The 23589-nt window shown below is 39.1% G+C and overlaps 1 protein-coding gene across 15 annotated transcripts in view; it reads left to right on the top strand.

Moving 5' to 3' along the window:
- The window catches only part of TMCC1 (transmembrane and coiled-coil domain family 1), a 244635-nt gene that overhangs the window by 24035 nt on the left and 197011 nt on the right, over positions 1–23589 (top strand). For 2 of the 15 annotated variants that reach the window (XM_063662655.1, XM_063662647.1), the window contains one exon: positions 8003–8281. The exons of 11 other annotated variants lie outside the window; for them this stretch is intronic. The gene's annotated coding sequence lies outside the window, so the exon portion shown is untranslated. Of the gene's footprint in view, positions 1–8002; positions 8282–12027; positions 12184–23589 lie in introns of all 15 variants that reach the window. 2 more of the 15 variants (XM_063662648.1, XM_063662650.1) reach the window with 2 other exon arrangements.

Genomic DNA, 23589 nt, shown 5'->3' with positions numbered 1-23589 from the left:
TAGTGTCAGATCTCAAGTTAAAGGGCTCAGTCCCAAAAGACTGCCGCTGCTTGAGATGCTAGTCACAAGTCTTGGGCCACCCACACTTCTGTCTGGCTTGGCTGCAAATTCAGGGGTTCTTGTGACCCCTTCCTCAGGTTCGTTAATTCACTGGAAAGACTCATAGAACTCAGGAAAACACTTTATTTATGTTTATCAATTTATTATAAAGGGTACAACTCAGGAACAGCTAAATGAAATAAATATATAGGGCAAGCTATGGGGGAGGGGTGTGAGGCTTTCATGTCCTCTCTGGGCAAAACACCCTCCCAGCACCTCCATGTATTCACTACCTGGGAATCTTTCCAAACCCCATCATTTAGTCAGTCCCCAGTTCCTCTCTCTTCCCCAAAGGTTGAGGAGTGGAGGACTAAAAGTTCCAATACTCTAATCGCTTGGTTGGTTCCCCTGGCAACCAGCCCTATCCTGAAGCTATCTAGAGGCCCACCAAGAGTCATCTAATTAGTATAAACTCAGGTGTGGTTGAAAGGAATACATTATGAGTAACAAAAAGCGCTTCTGTTATTGAGGAAAACCTAAGGGTTTTAGGAGCTCTGCCAGGAATCAAGGACAAAGACCAAATATGTATGTTTCTTATACCACACTACTATACATAAAACTAGATTTTGTTTTTAGAACAGAGGGCTGGGTTTCAGAATATCAGTATTGAATTCCTTAGGTCATTGATATATTTCTTTCTGTAGCCATAGTGTCACCAATTTGATTATTGGTAATGTCAGTAACATTTGTTTTGAGATCCTTTGATGAAAGGTTCCATTGAAACAGCTAGGCTGGGCGCAGTGGCTCACGCATGTAATCCTAGCACTTTGGAAGGCCAAGGTGGGTGGATCACTTGAGGTCAGGAGTCCGAGGACCAGCCTGGCCAACATGGTGAAACCCCGTCGCTACTAAAAATACAAAAATTAGCTGGGCATGATGGTGTGCACCTGTGATCCAAGCTCCTTGGGAGACTAAGGTAGAATCGCTTGAACCCAGGAGGTGGAGGTTGCAGTGAGCCAAGATGGCGTCACTGCACTCAAGCCTGGGCGACAGAGCGAGACTCTATCTCAAAAAAAAAAAAAAAGAAAAGAAACAGCTAAATGCTATATTCCTGAGGAGTCTTTATCAAATTCCAGTATTGTTTCTTTTTTTGCTTAGACATTTGTCCTCAGATGGCTCTGCATGTGATGTGACAAAAACAGATAATTTTTTTGTGACAGGAGTAATGCTCATTTTTTTCAAACTGTTTGGTCATGAAATTTGGGTAGAAATGCCTTTTGGTGGTCTTAATCTCTTTATTGGTAAACAATAGTATGCGAATTTTCATAGCCAGAAAAGGAAGAGTAAATTGTTTGGAGTTCCAAATTCTTTCCTGCTTGTATGGTTTTTTCCCCCCTCTGCCTGCCTATTTTAATGTATTTGTTAGAGATGTGGGCGTTGTCTTCTCGTAACACAGGGATTTCCTTAGAATGTGAGCCTTAAATTAATGTTTTAAATGTTTTAGAACATCTATGGGAAGTATCTTGATGTACAAGAATGGGTACTAGTCTAACATAGTGCCTAGCAGAGTTCTTCGCACGTATTAGGCACACAATAAATATGTTAACTCTTCTAGAAGTTAGAAGCCTCTGTTCTAGTGTTTGTATGCCACCAACTATCTGTGTGACCTAGAATCTTCATCTGTCATCTTTAGAATCACTTCTCTTTTAGCTCTGACTCAGTGACTCAGTTTATTCTGGTCTTATTTTTTAAAAACTTATTTCTACTATGGTCTTAAAGTCAGTTTCTTGAAAATAAGCCAATGCAGTCACCAGATAGGATGAACTGGGAAGTGTGAAATAAGCCACCTTCTGTGGCTTCAGTTATTTGCTTGGCTATATGTTCTTTCTTTACTCTGGTAGAGTTACGTTAGATTTTCTACCCACACCAGGTTAGGACTAGATAATTTATTTGTTTAGAGACAGATTTAAACCTATCACTGAATTAGTATTTACTGAATACTAATGGTATTGTTAAGGAATTTAGATTTGATATGGCACTTCAAGAAACCAGTGTGGAAAGAGGAAAACAGGAAAACTAGCTATTGAAGGCCATATGGTTTGTATTATGGAAATATAAAGAAGGAAGAGAATAGGTGACTGCTGAAGCAATTACAGGAGGATTTGATCTGTGTTCTCTATTTGGAATGTTGAAGAAGAAGGCTATCATTGCAAGTATGAAAAATAACATGGATGAAAGCATGGAGATACTTGAATTGTACATTTGTGTTTCTGTGTTTGTGAGACTAGCCCCACCCATTTGCTGACCTTTTGGAGACAAGCTTAGTTTTGAGTAAGGTCATTTTAAGATATGAAGAGTGGACTTTGAGAGGTAGAATTGAAACAAAGGAAATGAAGAAGTGTTTTTGTTTTTTTTTAACTCATAGGTAGGATGAATTGGACAAGGATGAGACTCGTGTAGGTGAGGACAGTTGGAAGGATCATGATGTTGTAATCTTGGAGTTAGGTGAAACAGATATCAAAAAATAACTTTTCCTGTCCTATAGTGAGAATAAACATTTATAAAAATATTGTTGATAAAGAATGGTCTCCTAAGACATTTGGTTTTCAAAAGTATTTCAAGTTTCAAACAGGAACTTTAAAAAATCAGTAGCATGTGACAAACCATTATTTTGTGATAATTTGCCTGTTTTTAGTGAATAAAACCAGTATATACATTTTGTATCTTTATGGTAAATAATGCCAAATGTATTGAATTTCTTATCTTTCCTGGATCTATGAGCCAAGATTTCTGTCTGTAGCAAATAGTGAAAATATCAAATATGGTCAGGAGTGGTGGCTCACACCTGTAATCCCAGCACTTTGGGAGGCCAAGGCGGGTGGATCACCTGAGGTTGGGAGTTCGAGACCAGCCTGACCAACATGGAAAAATGCTGTCTCTACTAAAAATAAAAAATTACCCAGGCGTGGTGGCGCATGCCTGTAATCCCAGCTACTCGGGAGGCTGAGGCAGGAGAATCGCTTGAACCCGGGAGGCAGAGGTTGCGGTGAGCTGAGATCGAGCCATTGCACTCCAGCCTGGGCAACAAGAGCGAAACTCTGTCACAAAAAAAAAAAAAAAAAATATATATATATATATATATATATGTATGTATGTATATAGCTGTGGGTCTTTGTATACCATTAGGAAACAAATGAGAGATGAAGTCTCTAAAGCATAATGTGTATTTATTTCATAATCGTAAGTTTAGAAATCAGTAGGATAAAGGTCAGATTGGGTGTCAGGGCATCCAGAATAGTGGGTGTATTCCGTTTTGATCTGCATATCTTATTCTGTTGTTGATTAAGAGCAGTGAGAGTCCATAAACTATGGTATATGATAGCTGTGGTCTCTGATATAAGCTTCATGTAGATGACACTCAAATCTGCACATTCAGCTTGCACTTCCCTACTGCCTGCTGGACATCTGCATTTTGAGATCCTGCTGGTTCCTGAAACCTAGTGTGTCTTCTACCAAATTCATTGGCATTTTGCAGTGATTTTTTTTTGCATTCCCATAAACCTATACCTCCTCTAGTTTTACTTATCTTGATTAATGGCTCATCATTCATTTAGCCAATGAGTCTTCAAAACTTGGGGTTATCTTTAATTTCTTTCTTTTTTACTTCTGAAATGTCTTCCCTGTTGAACCTTAAGAGTGTTCATTTATTCACTCATTCACTCGTTTATTCTGACATTTATTAAGCATCTATTATGTGCCAGACATTATACAAGGAATTAGGGATATAGTGGAAAATAAGATCAATTTTCTGCTCTTACAGACCTTATAGTTCAAGCTTTCATCATTTTCTCCCTATCCTCTTTGGGCTATTTTGATAGCCATCCATATTTTTTCTGGTTATAAATATAATACATCCTTATTTTAAGAAGTGCAAGGATGCCAGGAGTGGTGGCTCACGCCTGTAATCCCAGCATTTTGGGAGTCTGAGGCAGGTGGGTCACTTGGGCCCATGAGTTTGAAACCAGCCTGGGCAACATGGCAAAACCCCGTCTCTATAAAAAAAAAAAAGAAATTGATGTGGTGTTGTGTACCTGTACTCCCAGTGGGAGCTGAGGTGGGAAGATCTCTTGAGCCTGGGAGGTGGAGGTTGCAGTGAGCCCGGATTGCACCTTGCACCACTACAGGCGAAAAAAAAAAAATGAATGATGAGAAGCCTGAGCTTTCTGGAGCAAATCTTACTGTTTGGGAGTGTAAGAGGGTAGTCTGACTTCTTGACCCTCCAGATTAAGATAGATGCTGTTCCTCTGGGCTTCCTCAGCACCCCAGGTTACCCATCATGGCTCTTACCACTTTGTGGTGTTTCCCTACCTAGACCGAAGTCTCCTGTATCTTTTGTGTTTGTTGGGTCCAATATAGTGCCTGGACACCTAGTAGGCATTTCAAAGTTTGCCAAATGGATAAATGACTGTATTAATGTCTTTGGTTGCCAAACATATTCTTTAAAACCATTCACCTCTGTTTGCCTTTAGTTTTTATTTACCAAATAACCTTTTGGCATTAAATCAGTTTACCAAGGGGATTTTACTACAGAAAAAAAAGAAGGTACTGACCATAACCTAATTGACAGTTAAAATTCTTTTTTGTTTGTTTTGTGAGACAGCATCTGACTCCCATCACCCAGGCTAGAATGCAGGATGTGATCTCAGCTCTTTGCAGCCTTGATTTCCTGGGCTTAGATGATTCTCCTACAGGCTGATTTTTTGTATCTTCACTAGAGATGGGGTCTTGCCATGTGGCCCAGGCTAGTCTCGAACTTGGGTTCAAGTGATCTGTCTGCCTCAGCCTCCCAGAGTGCTGGGATTATAGGTGTGAGCCACCGTGCCCAGCCAGTAGTTGTAATTCTTATAAATTTATTAAAAGACTGATGCTGTGGAACAGATGGGTATGAGAATTTGGATAATATAAACTATTTTTTTCCTGAGTGCAATTATCACTTTAGATAAGGTACTGTCTAGTTTCTAATTGGGCATAGGTATAAGTGTGGTGTGGTGAATAGAAGGCTAGATTCAACTTTGATTTGACTCTGCCACTTGTTAAGCTGTGAGATCTTAGACAAGTCTCTTAGGATTATTGACTGCTCAGACCTAGTCCAACTTTAAAATTTTGTAACTGAAGTAGGAGCCATACTTCGTATCAATCTGTTGAGGCCTATGTGGGCTCCCAACCTTCTCTCTATAGACATGTGGACATGTGAAAAAAAGGAAAAATATAGTAAAAAGTATAGTGCCTTAGAACTCTTTTACAAAACTGCACAAGGATGCAAGAGGTGGTAGCACTGTGATGGTTTTTAGAGAGAGCATGAACCCGATAACTTCTTTTGCATTATTTCAGAACTAGTTCTAGATAAAATAATTTTCTCTTTTGAGAACAAGGACATGGCATTTGGGGGCGTGTTGGGGATGGGGTTGGAGAGGATGTTGATTTCGTTCTTACTTTTTTTTTTTTAGCCTTATTCTTTTTTTTTTTTTTTCTTGAGATAAGAGTCTCGCTCTGTCGCCCAGGGTAGAGTACAGTGGCACGATCTTGGCTCACTGCAACCTCCACCTCCCGGGTTCAAGCAATTCTCCTGCCTCAGCCTCCTGAGTAGCTGAGATTACAGGCGCACGCCACCATGCCTGGCTAATTTTTGTATTTTTAGTAGAGACGAGGTTTCACCATGTTGGTTAGGCTGGTCTTGAACTCCTGACCTCAGGTGATCCGCCTGCCTCGGCATCCCAAAGTACTGGGATTACAGGCGTGAGCCACTGCGCCTGGCCTCTCTGGGTGACTTATTGAGTGAGGTTGGTTCTGTTCTTTTTCCCCTTATTCTTTTATTCTGCCCTTTTCCTGTTTTTCTTTTCACCTTCTCAGTAGAATCTCAGGATTCAATCTCTGTGAGGCATGAAGTTTAGATTATAGAACAGAGTTGGGAGACTTGTTTTTCTTCTTGATTTTTGAGGTACCAAAGCAAACTGCTTTACTTCTCCATGCTTGATTCTTTTTATTAAAAGAAAACAAAATCTTATTCTTATATCACATGCTTTGGGATAATAAGGTAATTTGTTAGAACACTTAAAAAATTCATTATTTAAAATTGAGGTATAATTTCCAGATCTTTTGATCCACAGATCAAAGATGTATATATAGCTTAATGAATTTTTACATATGCATACAACAGTGTATGGGTACAGTATAACCAAGAATAAAGTAAAGGTATAGGACATTTTTATCCCCCTAGTAATTCCCTATGTCCCTTTCCAGTCAGTATCTTCTTTTTGAACACTTTGAGTGCTTTATTATTCATATGGAGAAGACAATGAAAACAAATCTTGACATCTTTTAGGTTTCATCCGAATTGAATCTTAAATTCTATGATAATAACATCTTAGCTATAGAGAATAAGGTCTTTAGACTTTTAGAAATGGATATGGCAAAATTGTGTTAAAATGCTTTCCTAATAAAACCCTAATCCAAGGTGCAGAGGGACTAGATTTACATTGATAAAGTGACACTGTTGTTTACCAGCATGTGTATATTTTTCCACATAGACATTTCTGAAAGTTTTTGGGTTGTGAGAAAGTAAATTTATTTGGAAAGTTGTATGTAAGTAAGAAAATGGAAATTGTTTGGTCAGATGAGTTATGAGCTTGTTTCAGGTCTTTGAATTCTGTTTTTCCTTCTATCTGTGCCGTGTGTGACCCTGTGGATGAGGCCTAACCTCATTTGTTTCCATCTAGTATTTATTCAGCACTTATTTTAAAATCTGAAACACTGTGCGTGAATCTTTTCAAAGTTCTGTGGTGCTATTTTAGCTCATCCCTTACTTTAGCTATTTATTATGTGTCTTGTTTCCTAATTTGTATATACACCTTTTATTTTAGACGTTTCGGATTTACAGAAATATTGCAGACAGTACAGAGTATCTGTATGCCATGCACCCATTTCTCCTATTAACATTTTGCTTTACGGCTTTTTTGAGATATATTTTATATACCTTAAACTTCATTTTTCTTAGTTTACATTTCAGTGGTTTTTAGTACATTCACAGAGCGGTACAACCATCACCACAACCTAATTCCAAAACATTTTCATCACCCCCAAAAGAAACCCTGTACCCATTGAGCAGTCATTCCACATTTCCACCCCACCTGCTCTATCCCTGCATAACTTCTAATCTATGTTCTTTTCCTAAGGATTTGCTTATTCTGGATGCTTCATATAAATGGAATCATACCATATGTGGTCCTTTGTGACTGGCTTCTTTCACTTAGCATAATTTCAAGATTTATCCATTTTGTTGTAGCATGTATCAGTACTTTGTTCTTTTTTATTGCCAAGTAAGATTCCATTGTATAGAGAATATAGCATGTTTTGTTTATCTTTTCATCAGTTGATGAACATTTACATTGGTTCCATTTTTTGGCCATTTTGAATAATGCTGTTAGGAACGTTTATGTACGAGGTTTTGTGTGAGCTATACATATATGCCTAGAAATTGAATTGCTAGGAAATATGGTAACTCTTTTATGTTTAACATTTTGAGGAACTGTAAGGCTGTTTTCCAGAAACAAACTGCTTGGGCCATTTTACATTCCCACCAGCAGTGTATGAGGGTTCTAATTTCTACTTCTCTTTAACACTTGTTATAATTTGATTTTAACCATCCTAGTGGGTGTGAAATGATACCTCATTGTGGTTTTATTTGTATTTCCTTAATGACTAACAAGGTGAGCATCTTTTAATGTGTCTATTGGCCATTTGGATGTTTTCTTTGGAGAAATGTTTATTTGAATTCTTTCCCTGGTTTTTAATAGAGTTATCTTAATTATATTTAAAGTCTTGTTTTAACAATGAGATTATAAATCACTTGAAAGGTTCTTGCCATAAGTAATAATTCTTTTTTTTTTTTTTTTTTTTTTTGGAGATGGAGTCTTGCTCTGTCGCCAGGCTGGAGTGCAGTGATGCGATCTCGGCTCACTGAAACCTCCACCTCCTAGGTTCAAGCGATTCTCCTGCCTCAGCCTCCCAAGTAGCTGGGACTACAGGTGCATGCCACCACACCCAGCTAATTTTTGTATTTTTAGTAGAGATGGGGTTCCACCATGTTGGCCAGGATGGTCTCGATCTCCTGACCTCATGATCCGCCCGCTTCAGCCTCCCAAAGTGCTGGAATTACAGGCATGAGCCACTGCGCCCGGCCACCGTAAGTAATAATTCTTTAATAATTATTTTGTGTTTCTGCTTACCGTCACTCCCCTTCCAACTTCTCAGAGGACCAAAGGAATATCATGCAGGTCTTAGTCCCATAGTAACCACATTTGGTTTATTTTGTTCCCCTTACGTTACTTCATGTGAAAACAAAGATGGTTGGAAAAGCATGCTTGTTCAAATCCTGAATAGTCCACACATTCCTAGGTTAGCAGAGTAAATGCTTTATTGTCTTTGGATTGTAAAAGTGGCTGGGCGTGGTGGCTCACGTCTGTAATCCTAGCACTTTGGAAGGTCAAGGTGGGCAGATCACAAAGTCAGGAATTCGAGACCAGCCTGGCCAACATGGTGAAACCCTGTCTCTACTAAAAATACAAGAATTAGCTGGGTGTGGTGGCGGGCACCTGTAATTCCAGCTACTCCGGAGGCTGAGGCAGGAGAATCCTTTGAACTGGGGAGGTAGAGGTTACAGTGAGCTGAGATCACACCATTGCACTCCAGCCTGGGTGACAGGGCGAGACTCCATCTCAAAAAAAAAAAAAAAAAAAAAAAGTGTTTGTTATAGAAAATGCTTAGATAAGTATAATTCAGAAAGTTATAATTTCTCTGATAATTTTCAGTGATAATGTTAACATTTTGATGTACACTGTAGACTCAGGTGCAAACATACTTATATACACATATTTGTATCTTGATAGTAATGTATGTACTATTACCCATTTCCCCCCACCCCATCTCCCCCGTACACGTCATAATATATTGTGGACAAATTTCCACTCACGGTCTGGGCGCAGTGGCTCATGCCTATAATCCCAGCACTTTGGGAGGCTGAGGTGGGAGGATTGCTTGAGCTCAGGAGTTTGAGACCAGCCTGGGCAATAGAGACCTCATCTCTATTAAAAAAAAAAAAAAAATCCACTCACTTAATATTTTATTGAGTTCAATTTTGACACTGAGGTATGAAACATATATTTTTATATGTAGGTGGTTCTTAGTAAGGAGTAGTTGATTCCTGAGGGTAGAGAGTGGAAAATATTGAACTCTTTAACATATGTATTTTTAAAATTTTTGAATATTTGTGTTAGATTAAATAAACTATCAGTAATTATTTTCTTCTTTGCTTTATGTCATGAAACCCTTGCTTTGGTGCCCAAAACAGGTTTTTTCAGTTATCATTGGCGATTGATAGATCAAAAATTATACAATTACACTGATGTAGTGAGATAAGTTGCCATGTAGCTTCCTAGTCATGGAGGCTGGATTATGGTATGCTAGTGATTAGTGGGAAATTTTTAAGTTTAAACATATATTTATTGAGCACCATGTCAGGCACTATGAAGAGGGAAAAATTAATTGAGCAGAGTCCTAGATATGTTTATTTTTTAGGCAGAGAACAGAAGGGAAGCAGTATCAAATTAGAACAAAAAAGTCAAAAGGTAAATTTCCTAGACCATGAATTCATGTATATATGTGTGTGTGTGTGTGTGTGTGTGTGTGTGTGTGTTTTGAGACAGGGTTTCTCTCTGTTGCTGAGGCTGGAGTGCAGTGGTGAGATCATGGCTCACTGCAGCCTCGGCTTGCCAGGCTCAAGCAATCCTCCCACCTCAGCCTCCTAAGTACCTGGGACTATAGGGTCATGCCACCATGCCCACCTAATTGTTGTATTTTTCGTAGAGATGGAGTCTTGCTATGTTGCCCAGGCTGTTCTCAAACTCCTGGCCTCAAGTGATCCTCCTGCCTCAGCCTCCCAAAACAAAGTGCTGGGATAACAGGCGTGAGCTATCACACCCAGCCTGAATTCATTTTTTATAGTTTATCTCATACTTAAATCATTTGTGTTTCTATATTTGCTTCATAGTGACTTACATGCTTAAATAAGTTTAAGCAATAAAAACCTCTACATATTTAAAAAATATTTCTGTAGTGAATAGGAATGTGACTTTGAGATACCACCTTTTTCTCCTTGAGTAAGATTTACATGTGGTTATTGGAGTAGATTGAGAATTTTGCAATGTTTGTGTCAAAATGAAGGAAATTATACTATGAGCAAGTCAAAATCTTGAAAATTTTTAGCTATGGCCTACAAGATTCTTTTTGTTCCTTCATATTATTTTTCTATTAGTTTACCGTATACTATGTTTATATTAATTGCTTCAACAGTTTGAGAAGCAATAATAAAAAACACATTTTGTAGATAATCTAAGGTAATCACTTATTTAAAATGAAAAGTTGTTAAAGCTATCAGAAGAAATCTTAAATTTGACCTATGCCTGTGAATAAGAAAGTGTTTTTTCCAACAAATATGTTGGGGACCAACCGGAAGTCAGGCAAAACATATTCAGGGTTTGTATGTTTTAATCCTTTTATTTTCTCAGCTTCTTGATCTTCTTACATGCTTGCAGATGTTAAAATGTGAAGACCCTGAAAAAAATTTTTTTTGATCCTGAGTACAGAAAACATTTTATAAGAAAAAATAATGCCCATGTGCGGTGGCTCATGCCTGTAATTCCAGCACTTTGGGAGGCTGAGGTGGGTGGATTGCTTGAGCTCACGAGCTTGAGACCAGCTTGGGCAACCTTACAAAACCCTGTCTCTACCAAAAATACAAAAAATTAGCTGGACGTGGTGGCATGCACCTGTGGTTCTAGCTGCTCAGGAGGCTGAGGTGGGAGGATCACTAGAGTCCAGGAGGCAGAGGTTGCAGTGAGCTGAGACTGTGCCACTGCACTCCATCCTGAGTGACAGAGTGACACTGTCTCAAAAAAACCAAAAATGTAAAATGGGAAATTATACTAGAAATGATCCTTAAGGTTCCTGTAATTCTGTGACTGATTCTAATTTTTCAGTATGTCTTGAAGCTGTTTAATAGTTTGCTGCGATATGGAGGATGGTGTTCAGAAAGTTGTGTTAGCATTGTAAAACTTGCCTTCATTTAGAGGGACACCTGTGGTAGAGTAGTCAAGAGTGTAAGTTCCAGCTTTTCTGCCTGCTGGCTGTGTGACCTTGAGCGTGCCATTTAGGCTCATTTTTCTCATCTGTAAAATGTGAAAAGGATGGTGTTCAGAAAGTTATGTTAGCATTGTAAAACTTCCCTTCGTTTAGAGGGACACCTGTGGTAGAGTAGTCAAGAGTGTAAGTTCCAGCTTTTCTGCCTGCTGGCTGTGTGACCTTGAGCATGCCATTTAGGCTCATTTTTCTCATCTGTAAAATGTGAAATAACATCAAGTACCTCATAGGATTATTGTGAGGATCAATTGAGATAATGTGTTAAGAGTTACTTGGACATGGCTGGGCGCAGTGGCTCACGCCTGTAATCCCAGCACTTTGGGAGGCTGAGGCGGGCAGCTCATGAGGTCAGGAGATCAAGACCATCCTAGCTAACAAGGTGAAACCCTGTCTCTACTAAAAAAAATACAAAAAATTAGCCAGGCGTAGTGGCAGGTGCCTGTAGTCCCAGCTACTCGGGAGGCTGAGGCAGGAGAATGGTGTGAACCCGGGAGGCGGAGCTTGCAGTGAACTGAGATTGCACCACTGCACTCCAGCCTGTGTGACAGAGCGAGACTCTGTCTCAAAAAGAAAAAAAAATTTAAAAACGTTACTTGGACATTACAAAGTACTATACAAATACAAGGTGGTATATAAAAAGAGGTATCTAAATCTATGAAGAATAGTAGTTTCATAGTAGCTTTTCTCTTTAATTATTGATTCTTTCTGCTTCCTGTATGTTTTGTCTATAATTAGGCAGTCCGTTGCCACTGGGCAGTATAGATATGTTGTCCAGCCTGCCATCACTGGACTGTAGTTAAGGTGGATGTCTTGTCTGGTCCGCTGCCACTGGGCTGTATGTAAGGAGGTTCTTCTGTCCACCCCACCGCTACTGGATTCTTTCCCCTGTAGGTAAGCCCCTAATAAAATCCCATGTTTTGTCCGGGTGTGGTGGCTCATGCCTGTAATCCCAGAACTTTGGGAGGCTGAGGTGGGTGGATCACTTGAGGTCAGGAGTTCGAGACCAGCCCGACCAATATAGTGAAACCCCCCTCTACTAAAAATACAAAAAAAATTAACCGGGTTTGGTGGTGTATGCCTGTAGTCCCAGCTACTTGGGAGGCTGAGGCAGGGGGATTGCCTGAACCTGAGAGGCAGAGGTTGCAGTGAGCTGAGATCATGCCATTACACCCCAGCGTGGGTGAGGGAGCGAGATTACGTCTCAAAAAAAAAAAAAAAAAAAAATCCCATGTCTCGTTTGCTGGTTCTGGGTCTCTTCTTTGGCCTCTTGAACCTGGTGCCATCCCTATTGAGGTTAACAGGGGTTAGGCACAACATATTTACTCTTCTTTTTAGACTTCCTAAAATAATGTCTTGACTCAGAGACAGAAGTACCTCATCTACATGTTTTGCTAATTTAGTGAATCAGCTAGTTGAGGAGGAAAGTTAGATAATTTCATTGGAGATTGGACCAGAGTTAAAACTTGAAAGCCCAAGGCCACTTAATCTTTATTGGAGAAATTCATGACGTTGTATAACGTTGTTTTATTTTGAGAACCAATTCTTAACTTTCTTAACTGTTGTTTTTCATTGCTCATACATGTTTGAAATCCTGTATTTCATTTAATACAGGATTTAATGCATTTAATGCATTATTCGTTGATTCATAGTTTTGAATTTGGGACTTAGAAAACCTGAATTGTAGGTCCTAGAGCAGTGTTTTTGAAAACAGAAATACTGATAGTAGATTACCTAGAAGTTGTTGCAATGGAATTTTGACACTACTGGGAGTTAACATAGACTTTATAGGTTAAGGTCACAGTCCCCCACAAGACTATCCTCACTTAAGACACCAGCCACAAATTTGGAGGTCCCTTCGCTACCTGTGCTCCTGACCACTGGTTACCTATCCAGGAGTTCTCACGGTCCATTCAGGTTCAGAAATTCACTAGAATGACTCACAGTGCTTGGGAAAGTGCTACACACTACTTAAAATTACAGTTGTATTATCCTGAATATTCCCCACTAATATTTTTTTAAAACTTTATTTTGAAATGATTGTAGATTCACGGAAAGTTGCAAAAATAGCATAGAGTCCCTTGAATCCTTCCCCTAGCTTCCCCCCGGTGGTGGCATCTTATGTAACTGTAGTATAATATCGAAACCAGGACATTGACATTGGTATAGTATTACTAAACTTTGTTGCTAAGTCATTTGGCCATTTTGGAATCTGAAGAACCAGTGTTTTCTTTAACTCTCATTACTTCTCTAGAAATGTTTATCTTTTCCTAAGTCTCCAATTTCTGATACTGCAGCTTCTGTTTAAAACAGGATCTTACATTTTCCATTCATTTACCTTTTTAAAAATGAATTATAATATCTACTATTTTTATGACTTAAGAAAAATTATTGAAACATCACTGAGAACTGTTTGCTTACCATTGAAATGGGCAATATTCATAGGCAACCATATCCATACTCAGGCTTTAGAATAGTCACTGTGAAATCATGTGGGGTTTTTGTTGTTGTTGTTGCTTTTAGGCCAAGGAAGCTATCCAAGAATTTTGTGAATGAGGCTGAGAATTGACCTTGCCAGTATTCATGGGGAAGATGTGTTTCTTGTTTTGTGTGGTCAAAGAGGGTTTTTCATCCAAACATTGCCCTCATTTCTTCTCCTTTTTCTGCTGAGTTTTTTTTTCTTTTGATTTTTTAAGTGTCTAGAGACTTTAACTTCTTTAAATGTTATTTTTTGGTAGAGTTTTATTTTCAGTGGTTTGTCTTGGGATAAGTTGAGTAAGAGGTTCAGATTTCAAGACAAACGAGGAATGATTTGTCTTTGCTTTGGGACTTGACATGAAGTATTAAGAAAATGAGGTATTAAGAAAAACTCAATGAGGTGTTAAGAAAAACTCAAAAAACTAATTTATAGTTTTGTTATGAAAGCTACAATCAGACATTCTTAGATTGCTTTATTTTATTCAGTGGAGTTTGAGTTTTTGATGGTTTCTTCATGTAAATAGGAAGCCACCAGAAGAAGGCCTGTCGTAAGTAAACTTCATTATCTTAGCTAAAGGGACCTTGCCAAAGAAAATTTAGTATAGTGAAGATCATGGTGATAGGAGTTTGACCTAGTGATGAATGTTTTGTGATTCCTGGCAACTGAACTTTGACTTAGGCAGTCTGGACCATATCTGACGACTCTTGAGCATGGTTCATGCATTTGTTCATTCATGCAACACATTTTTATTGGGCCACCTAGGCAACAGGATATTATGTGGGGCAAAAACTGATGTGATACCCTTCCTCCATGGAACTTAGGGTCTGGTGGAGAAGACAGAAATGTCAAATTAAGTGTTTAAATTGCACAGTGGCATAAGAGTAGGTATTGGGTAACACTTACATTAGTGAGATCTGACCAGATTAGAGAAGGCATCCTCAAGAAATGATACTTGTGCTATGATCCGAAGGAGGAGTAGATGTTAACTTGGCAAAGAAAGGAGAGATGGGAGATGGTTGTCCAGACAGAAGAAACAGCAAGTGCAGAGGCCCTGTGGTAGAAGGGAGAATGGTGAAATGAAGGACCTAATTAAGGCTAGCATGGCTTGAGCAATGAGAGAGAGAAAAAGATCATGGTTTGAGGTGAAGAGAGAGGCCTGTCTTTGTTAGGTTTTTATAGGTCATGTTAAGAAGTTTTTGCCGTTATTCTAAGTATCCTAAGAGGAGTAAGTAGCCATTAAAGGATTTTTAAGCAAGAAAGGGCATAGTCAGATTTTCTTTTTTGTTGTTTTTTTAACACAGAGTCTCACTCTGTTGCCCAGGCTGGAAGTGTGGTGGCGTGATCTTGCGTCACTGCAACTTCCGCCTCCCAGGTTCAAGCGATTCTGCTGTCTCAGCCTCCTAAGTAGCTGGGATTACAGTTGTGTGCCACGACGCCAGGCTAATTTTTGTATTTTGGGTGGAGACAGGGTTTCACCATGTTGGCCAGGCTGGTCTCGAACTCATGACCTCAAGTGATCCACCTACCTCAGCCTCCCAAAGTGCTGGGATGTGAGCCACCACACCCAGCAGATTTGCTTTTTTGATAACAACACTCGACTGAAATGCAAAGAATGGCTCGAAGGAGTACCAGAGTGGATGTAGGGGTATTGGTTAGGAATTTAGTTGTCCATGTGATAGGTAATTTAGACAGAGTTGTGTTGGTAAAGAGGATAGAAAGGCATTCATTCAAGAATATTTAGGAGATATAGTCAGCAGAACTTGATGATGGGTAGAATATGAAGTGGAGAAGAGAGGAGTCCTACATTTCTGATTTAACTTAGTGCCCTTCACTGACAAAAGGAATACTGAAGGAAGACAGGTTTTTTTGTTTTTGTTTTTGTTTTTTAGGGGAAGATCATGATTTAGGTTTTAGATGTGTCAATCTTCAGGTGTGTTTTGATGACAGCCAAAAAGAGGAGATAATGGATTGCTTAGATTTAGATATATCCTCTTATTTTGTTTAGTTTGATATTATTTTATTGATTTTTTTTTTTTGAGGTGGGGTGTGCATATTCACTCTGTTGCCCAGGCTGGAATGCAGTGGCTCAATCATAGCTCACTGCAGCCTAGACCTCCTAGGCTCAAGCAATCCTCCTGCCTTAGCCTCCTGAGTAGCTAGGACTACAGGTGTGTGCCACCGTGGCTGGCTAATTTTTTAAGTTTATTTTTTTGTGGAGGTAGGGCCTCACTGTTCCCTAGGCTGGTCTTGAACTCCTGGGCTCAAGCCATCCTCTTGCCTTGACCTTCTAAAGGGCTGGAATTACAGGTGTGAGCCATCATGCCTGGCCATTTTACTCTTAAGATACAAGTAAATACATATGTAGGAACTGATTTGTCATAGGGGTATGCTTACAGGTACTATCCCTATCCTTTAGATTTTTGCATTTGTTTATATACTGCAGTGTATACTACAGTTTTTTGGTGTTTCTTTTTTTTCTTTTCTTTTTTGAGCAACAAGATCTTGCTCTGTTTCCCAGGCTAGAGTGCAGTGGCACAATCATAGCTCACTATACCCCAGTTTTAACCAAAGAATAGGTACTGAAAAATACTTTATGAATGATTGAATCAGTAATTGTAGTGCTTCCCAGAAATGCTGTTTCCTTGCCCATGTTTCTTGTGTGTTGGCAAATAATTAAGGATGCATTATTAATTGACACTTGAAGTGGTTAATATACTCCTCCTACCCAACAATCTCCTCTCTTCCATAAGCCTTCTATTTTTATTCTAGAATTTTATAAAATGTTAAGACCAAAACGACCTCACTACTCAGAAATACGTCATTTAATAGAGTCAACATCGACAGAAAGTTAAAAATTAAAAACAAAATAGGCATTGTTTGGCCTTGAGCTGTATTGTTCTTTGTGCTAGCCGGTTTATGATTTTTTAAAAAACTCTTTTCTTCAGTTTTTAAAATTGTGGTAACACATAACATAAAATTTACCATCTCAACCATTTTTAAGGGTACAGTTGAATGGTATTAAATACATTCATAATGTGTAACCATCAGGACCAGCCATCTCTATAGCTCTTTTTGTCTTGTAAAACCAAAACTACTTATCTCTTTGTGATTGGCTTATTTTATTAGCATAATGTCTGTCCTCAAGGTTCATCTAAAGGTTCATCTACATTCGTTGTTGTATACTGCAGAATTTTCTTCCTTTTTTTTTTGAAACAGAGTCTCACTCTGTCACCCAGGCTGGAGTGCAGTGGCATGATCTTGGCTCACTGCAATCTCTGCCTTCCGGGTTCAAGCAATTCTCCTACCTTGGACTCCTGAGTAGCTGGGATTACAGGCGCATGCCACCACATCCAACTAGTTTTTGTATTTTGAGTAGAGACAATGTCTCACCATTTTGGCCAGGCTGGTCTCGAATTCCTGACCTCAAATGATCCACCTACCTCAGCTTCCCAAAGTGTTGCGCTTACAGGCATGAGCCACTGCACCTGGTCACCACTTTGTTTTTTCTTTTTTCAGACAGGGTCTCGTGCTGTTGCCCAGGTTGGAGTACAGTGGCACAATCAGGGCTCACTGCAGCCTTGACTTTCCAGGTTCAAACAATCCTCCTGCCTCAGCCTCACAAGTAGCTGGGACTACAGGCATGTGCAACCACACCCGGCTAATTTTTTTTGAATTTTTAGTGGAGACAAGGTCTCATTATGTTACCCAGGCTGGTCTTGAACTCCTTAGCTTAAGCAATCCTCCTGCCTCAGCCTCCCAAAGTGCTGGGATTATGGGCATGAGCCACCGCGCCCGGCAATTTTTTTCCTTTTTAAGGCTGAATAACATTCCATGGCATGTATATGCTGCATTTTGCGTATTCATCTATACTGCTGTGAGGGTGTATAGGTATCTCTTTGAGGCCTTGCTTTGAATTCTTTTGTATATGTACCCAGAAGTAGAATGCTAGATTAGGTGATAATTCTAATTTTAATTTTCTGGGAACCACCATACTGTTTTCCACAGTGGCTGTACCATTTTACATTCCCATCAACAATGCACAAAGATTCCAATTTCTGCACATCGTTACCAACACTAAACTTTCAGTTTTCCTGATAGTAGCCGTCCTAATGTTTGTGGTTTATAGTTTGATTAAGATAGCATATCTGAATATTTTCTTATTCTTTCAATCTTTGAAAATTAAAATAGACTGAATTTTTGTTACATTGTCTTTAATAACTAAGTTGCTTGCCTTTTTACTAAGCAGATGTTTTTTTGAAAGGATTTATGTGATAGTCTTTGTCTTTTTACCCTGCTGGAAGTTTGATCTACTCAGCTGACGGCTTTATTTTTCTTTCCTCAAAAGCTAGAACTAAGCCTACAGGAAGGAAAGGAGTATACACTAGAGCCAAAGGCTGGTGCTACGTAGGCCTGTAGGGTGTGCATATTCAGAAGCTTTGCAATTGGTTGGCCTGGATCTGTCAAAACATGTTTGGATGGCTCTGGCTGTGTACTGATTTATTTATGTGCTTCTGAGTAGTGATCCCGGGAATGAATGCATTATGACTATTTGTTGGGAATAGGCCCCCCAAAATCTGGCCCCAAAACTGGCCATAAACAAGATCTGTGCAGCACTGTGACATGTTCATGATGGCCATAATGCCCACACTGGGAGGTTGTGGGTTTACGGGAATGAGGGCAAGGAACACCTGGCCCACCCAAGGCAGAAAACCGCTTAAAGGCATTCTTAAACCACAGACAATAGCATGAGCGATCTGTGCCTTAAGGACATGCTCCTGCTGCAGATAACTAGCCCAACCCATCCCTTTATTTCGGCCCATCCCTTCATTTCCCATAAGGGATACTTTTAATTGGTCTAATATCTATAGAAACAATGCTAATGACTGGCTTGCTGTTAACATATACATGGCTAAATCTCTGTTTGGGGCTCTCAGCTCTGAAGGCTGTGAGACCCCTGATTTTCCACTTCACACCTCTCTATTTCTGTGTGTGTGTCTTTAATTCCTCTAGCTCCGCTGGGTAAGGGTCTCCCCCACCGAGCTGGTCTCGGCAACTATTGTTTGGAAAACTGTTGTATAGCTTGCTCAGGGAGAAAAACTCAGAGAAGCACCACTGTTGAACAGGTTGTAAATTCACTGGTTTAATCTTCTGTGAATACTTTTCAGAGATTAAGCCTTTGCCTGATCTCAGCAGCAAATTCTAATATTTTGGATGCAAGTTATTTCACAGAAGGAACTCTGGTAGGAAGACAGAATGTGAAATTAAACATCTATGTCTTAGGTCTGGCATAAATAGATACTGTTAACATCAGTGTGTTGGGTATAAAATAATCTCTCTTCTGGTTTCAGGAAAGCATAGAGAGAACAACTAAGATTCTTTTCTAATTTTTATTGACCCAGCTGAAATAGTATAATGTCTTGCATTTTTAAGACATGTAAACATTTGTTTAGTTGAATTGTTTGAAAGGGCAGAGGAGAATAGGACATTCCATATTTGAACAGTATAAGTAGAAGAACATGAATTGATGGAGGTGGTGGTATCCTTCCACATTTTTTTTTCTATCAGGAATTAGACTCCTACAGACTTTGTATCTTAAGAAAGAAATGCAGACATGTTGGTAAAATACTAAGAGTTTTCAAATGATACCTAATCTAAATGTTAATTGAAATAGAATTCACAACAAATCTGCTCATGTAATCCTGAATCTAAAATAAAAGTTTTTAAAAAATTTATGCACAAAAAGTAAAAAAAAGGAAAGAAATATAATTTATAATCTTGAATTAAATTTAATCCCCTTCAGTGGATGCACACACATACATATATATACATGGGTATATATATGTATGTGTGTGTGTATGTAGAGATACTTTTTTTTTTTTTTGAGATGGAGTCTCGCTCTGTTGCCCAAGCTGGAGTGCAGTGGCATGATCTTGGCTCACTGCAAGCTCTGCCTCCCAGGTTCATGCCATTCTCCTGCCTCAGCCTCCTGAGTAGCTGGGACTACAGGCGCTCGCCGCCACCCGTGGCTAATTTTTTATGTTTTTTTAGTTGAGACGGGGTTTCACTGTGTTAGCCAGGATGGTCTCGATCTCCTGACCTCATGATCCGCCCTCCTCGGCCTCCCGAAGTGCTGGGGTTACAGGCGTGAGCCACCGTGCCTGGCTGAGATTTTTTTTTTTTTTTTGAGATGGAGTCTCGCTCTGTTGCCCAGGTTGGAGTGCTGTGGCGCACAATCTCAGCTCACTGCAACATCTGCCTCCTGGGTTCAAGCGATTCTCATGCCTCAGCCTCCCAAGTAGCTGGGATTACAGGCATGAGTCACCACGCCCAGCTTTTTGTATTTTTAGTAGAGATGGAGTTTCACCATGTTGGCCAGGCTGATCTCAAACTCCTGACCTCAGGTGATCTGCCCACCTTGGCCTCCCGAAGTGTTGGGATTACAGGTGTGAGCCTCTGCACCCAGCCGATATAGAGATACTTACAAATACATGCACTAGTCTAATCCTTATTAAATCTTGCTCTGTTAAATTTATGATCATGATGTGGTACATGTTTAATAGTAGTAGTAGCAGTAAGAAAAAGTTATAGTAGCTCTTAGTATTCTTTTGTGCCAGGCTGTATATTAAGTGCTTTCCATGTATATATTATGTCATTTATTCTTTACAATAAGACTATAGAATGGGCAATATTTTTATCTCCATTTTGGAAATCAAGTAATTTGCTCAAGGACCAACAATTAGTAGAGGAGTGAGGCATAGTAGCAGAATGTTTCAATGATGTAGGAAGTCAGGTCATAAGAGGAATGAAGGTAGGGGAGGGAGTAATAGATATGAAGAGAGTTAAGTGTGAAATAGTCCTTCATGAGAATATGGGAGTGAATAGACTAGAGAAACATAGTCAGATTACAGAATAGAATCAAATGCTCATTTGAGGTTAGTGGACATGAATTTAAAGTTTCATTGGTTGGCATGGATTTGTGTATTTTCTTGTACTTTCAACTGTACAGTGTACTTTCAACTGTAAGGGTTCAGGTATGGAATCAGAGTTAGATTGGCAGGATTGGGGTTTTGCCAATTGTTTGAGGAAAGGAGGCCAAGGAAGCTAAGGGTGTGCAAGGGAATGTTTATAATGATGGCTCATATAATCTAAGCTAGGGGACTTATTATAGGAGAAGGGGTTAAATAGAATGGAAGTGGAGTTATTTTTATCCTGTGTATATTCACTCTTTTCAACAGATGGTCCTAGAACAATTGGAGATTCATACGCACACAAAGAACCTCAACTCTTACCTCACACCAGACACAAAAGTTAACTTCAAATAAATCATAGGCCTAAATTGAAGAGCTAAAACCATACAACTCCAGAAAGTTTTTGTCAGAAAGAAAATATAGGAGAAAATCTTAGTGACCTTGGGGTGGGTAAAGATTTCTTAAGACACAAAAAGCATGAAGTATAAAGGGGAAAAAATCGCTAAATTGGATTTCATCAAAATTAAAAACTTTTAATCTTTGAAAGATACCTTTAAGAAAATGAAAAAGTAGGCCTTGGGCTGGGAGAAAATATTTGCAGAACATATATCTGACAGAGGATGTGTATCTAGAAGATATAAAGAATTGTAACTCAAGAATTGAAAGACAACCCCATAAGAAAAGGGGGAAACAATTTGAATAAAGTTCATCAAAGAATATAAATGGCAAATAAGTACATGAAAAGATGCTCAAAGTCGTAAGTCATTAGGGAAATATAAATTTAAACCATAATGAGATACCACTGAACACTCCCTAGAATGGCTGTAATGAATAGGATTAGTCACATGGTGACAAGAATGGAGGATCATCTGGAACTCTCATACACTGAAAATAGGAATGTGAAATGGATCAACTACTTTGGAAGACAATTGGGCAGTTTCTTTCAGAGTAAATGTGAAGATGCCATACGATTCATCCATTCCAATTCTAATTATTCAAGAGAAATGAAACTGTATATCCACAAAAAAGACTTGTACACAAACATTCACAGCAGCTTTATTGGTAATAGCTAAAAACTGTAAACAGCTCACATATCCATCAAGTGTATGGATAAACAAATTTGGTGTATTTATACAATGGAATACTACTCGGCAATAAAAAGAACAGTTGATACTCTCAACAACCTAGATGGACCTCAGAATAATTCGGTTTAATGAATGAAGCCAAACTTAAGAAGAGTACATTGTATGTACTTGGAGAACTAATTTCTTGCAATAGATTTTTAAGCACTATTAGGAGCATATGACTTAAACAGTTTTTAAAAGTCAGGGAGTAAGTATGCTTAAATAAAATACAATCTGTGAAACAAATCTCTGAATTATTATCACTTCACTGGACACTCTAACTTGACCATATTTCTGACTTTAATGTAACTCACTCTTATTCCGTAGTCACATGTTTGCTTGCTCATTGGTTCACATAACATTTATTCAGCATCTGTTTGAGCCAAGGCACTGTAACTGCATGTTTTTTTTAGTTACCTACTTTTGTAAGGTCCTTTTTCTTTGGCTACATCTGATTACAGTAAACATAGGAAGTTTAATAAAACAATTTTCATGACTGAGGAGACAGCATTCTCTTTTCAAAATTATGTATGTGTGTATGTATGTATATGTATGTATGAATGAATGAATGAATGAATGACAGGATCTTGCTCTGTTACCCAGGATGAGGTACAGTGGTGTGATCATAGCTCACTGCAGACCAGAACTCCTGGGCTCAAGCGATCCTCCTGCCATTTTTTTTTTTTAGTAGAGATTGAGGTCTTGCTATGTTGCACAGGCTGGTCTTGAACTTCTGGGCTCAAGTGATCCTCCTGCCTCAGCATCCCAAAGTGCTGGGATTATGGGCATGAGCCACTATGCCTGGCCAGCATTCTTCAAAGTCGTAAATGTCTACTGAACTTGATTATATCTTTCTTATTTTTGTTTTAACTCTTGGGTTTCCTATTACTGGGTTAGTAATGTGTTATAAAACAAGGAGGTCAAGAGAAAGATTTGTTTTGAGTGTGAATGACTGGTTGGTAAAAGATGTTGCTAAATCACAAATTCCCTTAGTAGGTGGTTGGAAAAATGTTGCTCCTTATAAAATAGAAGCACAAGAAAGAAATAACTTTAAGAATAGAACTGTTGAATAAATTTTCAGTGTAGCAAAGCATAAAGTATGTGTTACCTTCGAAACCATTTCAAATGACCTATGGTGAAGGAGAAGGCATAAATTGGAGATGTTTTTAAAATCTGAAAAACATGGCTAAGGTTTCACTTCTATAAGTAGTGTGATCATAGCTCCCTGCAGCCTCTATCTCTTGGGTTCAATGGATCCTCCCACCTCAGCCTCCTGAGAAGCTGGGACTATAGGCATGTGCCACTATGCCCAGCTAAAGTGATCCGCCTGCCTTGGCCTCCCAAAGTGCTGGGATTACAGTAGTGAGTCACCATGCCCAGCCCAAAAGAGAATTTTTCCCCCAACCCCTTTTGGCTGCCAAATACTAAAGTATTTGTGAGACACTGACCTTTTTTTTTTTCCCCCACATATGTCACATGATGTTTGATGTTTTTCTTTTTTATTTTTACTTTTATTTTTTTGAGACAGAGTCTCACTCTGTTGCCCAGGTTGAAGTGCAGTGATGTGAACACGGCTCACTGCAGCCTGTACCTCTCCAGCTCAAACAATCCTCGCACCTCAGCCTCTTGAGCAGCTGGGACCACAGGTGCGTGCCACCACACCTGGCCAATTAAAAATTTTTTTTTGTAGAGACAGGGTCTCCCTATGTTGCCCAGACTTGTCTCAACA

Source organism: Pongo pygmaeus, chromosome 2 (genome assembly GCF_028885625.2).
Source record: "Pongo pygmaeus isolate AG05252 chromosome 2, NHGRI_mPonPyg2-v2.0_pri, whole genome shotgun sequence".
Lineage (NCBI taxonomy): Eukaryota > Metazoa > Chordata > Mammalia > Primates > Hominidae > Pongo > Pongo pygmaeus.
Note: the sequence above shows the minus strand (reverse complement) of the source record. Positions and strands in the feature narration are given on the sequence as shown.